Raw genomic sequence first — 2,566 nt, 5'->3', positions numbered from 1 at the left:
TGAGACTACAGTGAGCTATGATCGCACCACTGTACTCCAGCCTAGGTGACAGAGCAAGATCGTGTCTCTAAAAAAGAAAGAAGACAGAAGGGAACCGAGCCCTCAGTCTGGTGGTGTTGGTATTGGCTGGGCCGAGGACAGCCCAGAACTCCAGGGTGCTAGCCTTTCAGCCACAAAAAAATCCCATTTCACCCAAGGACCAGAACCCACCGAAAAGATCCGCATTCCCCACAGGTAATTTCATGCTCCCAAAATGGGACATAACATGGTCGTATTTGACATTCTGTTGTCAGAGCCTTGTGGGAAAATTGTGTCAAGAAGCACAAGTTTGGCAGAAGAAGGAAGCAGAAAGTCTTGAGAAGAATGCATCGGAAAAGACAAATGAGGGGTGAACCCTCGAGGCCAAGTGCAGGAGGAAAGGCATCTCCCAGGCTGAGTACTGGCTGGGAGAATGGCTTCATAGACATTCACAGCATGCGGCTTCTGGAAAAGATAGAAAGGAAGGCTCTCACAAGGCAGAGTTCACTTCCCAAGGACAGAGGCAAATGGAGCAGTGCATTTGTGTTTGGACTTTCTGGGGAGCACTGGATGGAGCTGCCAGATTTGTTGAAGGAGCAGACGCACCTGAGAGAATGGCAGGTATGCGACACCCCAATTCAAATCACTCCTACATATATCGAGCTGTTTCAAGTGATGAGAATTCAAGATCTGCCAAGAAACAAATCTCACATTTTCCAGCTAAAATCAGTTGTTTGAAGAACTTGGAATAACTCAATGTGAGTTTCAACTACCTGAAGAGCATTTCTCCAGAGCTGGGAGACTGAAATCCAGAGGGACTGGATTGTTCTGGAAATCTAGAATTCACAGAGCTGCCTTTTGAATTAAGTAATTGGAAGCTAGTTGCATTTGTAGGTATCTCAGCAAACAAGTTTTCCAGTGTCCCAATCTGTGTCCTGAGGATGTCTATTTGCAGTGGTTGGATATCAGCAACAATAACCTGACTGACCTGCCACAAGATAGACAGGCTGGGAGAGCTGCAGGGCTTTCTCTTGTATAAAAGCAAGTTGACCTACCTTCCTTACCCCTTGCTTAACCTGAAGAAGTGCACTTTGTTAGTCGTCAATGGGGACCACTTAGTGGAGCTTTCAACTGCCCTTTGTGACTCCTCCACACCTTTAAAATTTGTGAGCATTACAAACAATCCCCTCCACCTTTTTTTTTTTTTTTTTTTGACAGAGTCTTTCTCTGTCACCAAGGCTTGAGTGCAGTGGCACGATCTCAGCTCACTGCAACCTCCACCTCCTGAGTTCAAGTGATTCTTCCACCTCAGCCTCCTGAGTAGTTGGGACCAGAGGTGTACACCACCACACCCAGCTAATTTTTGTATTTTTAGTAGAGACAGGGTTTTGCCATGTTGGCCAGGCCAGTCTCAAACTCCTGGGCTCAAGGGATCCGCCCACCTCGGCCTCTCAAAGTGTTAGAAATACAAGCGTGAGCCTTGATAAAGAATTTATGAGGCTGGGTGCGGTGGTTAATGCCTGTAATCCCAGTACTTTGGGAAGCCAAGGTGGGTGGATCGTGTGAGGTCAGGAGTTTGAGACCAGCTTGGCCAACATAGTGAGACCCTCGTCTCTACTAAAAATACAAAAATTAGTGGGGCGTGATGGCACGCGCCTGTAATCCCAGCTACTCCGGAGGCTGAGGCAGGACAATCACTTGAACCGAGAAGGCAAAGGTTGTAGGGAGCCGAGATTGTGCCTCCACACTCCAGTCCAGGTGACAGAGTGAGGCTCCGTCTCAAAAGAAACAAGAATGTATGAAAGCCTATACTGAAGATCTTAAGGAAAGAGAATCTTCCCAAGCTGTACCACCGAAGGGTCTTTTAGCCTTCAACTTTGATATTATCCATCAGAAGACAGCAAAGTCTCACTATTCTGTGGAGCTTTCAGTTTTTGTGTTATGGGTCATGTCATGTAGGAAGAATGGCTTGTGCTTAAGGACAAAGTCTAGAAACTATCATAGTGGTTAAGACAAGTGATTTTCAAATGTCAAATATATGAATACCTCCCTCCAAAAAAAATTTTTTTTAAAGTAAAAATAAATGAGGCTACATTATTTGGCCTTAAAAGATGTCAAGCCTAGAAATTGTAAAAATTTCTTAGGCCCTTAGGATAAAATACTGAGAGAGGAACTAATTATGGTCTGGAGTTTCATTGGCTGTTAAAACCTATGGAATGGGCCGGGCGCGGTGGCTCAAGCCTGTAATCCCAGCACTTTGGGAGGCCGTGACGGGCGGATCACAAGGTCAGGAGATCGAGACCATCCTGGCTAACATGGTGAAACCCCGTCTCTACTAAAAATACAAAAAAAACTAGCCGGGCGAGGTGGCGGGCGCCTGTAGTCCCAGCTACTTGGGAGGCTGAGGCAGGAGAATGGCGTAAACCCAGGAGGTGGAGCTTGCAGTGAGCTGAGATCCGGCCACTGCACTCCAGCCTGGGCGACAGAGCGAGACTCTGTCTCAAAAAAAAAAAAAAAAAAAAAAAAAAAACCTATGGAATGTTGTCTG

The 2,566-nt window shown here is 46.3% G+C and overlaps 1 pseudogene; it reads left to right on the top strand.

The window, feature by feature from the left end:
- The first annotated feature begins 253 nt into the window (after positions 1-253).
- On the top strand, positions 254-1,899 carry LOC102145063 (leucine-rich repeat-containing protein 2 pseudogene; annotated as a pseudogene).
- The last annotated feature ends 667 nt before the right edge of the window (positions 1,900-2,566 follow it).

Source organism: Macaca fascicularis, chromosome 12 (assembly GCF_037993035.2).
Source record: "Macaca fascicularis isolate 582-1 chromosome 12, T2T-MFA8v1.1".
Classification (NCBI taxonomy): domain Eukaryota; kingdom Metazoa; phylum Chordata; class Mammalia; order Primates; family Cercopithecidae; genus Macaca; species Macaca fascicularis.
This window is presented reverse-complemented; position numbering and strand designations above follow the sequence as displayed.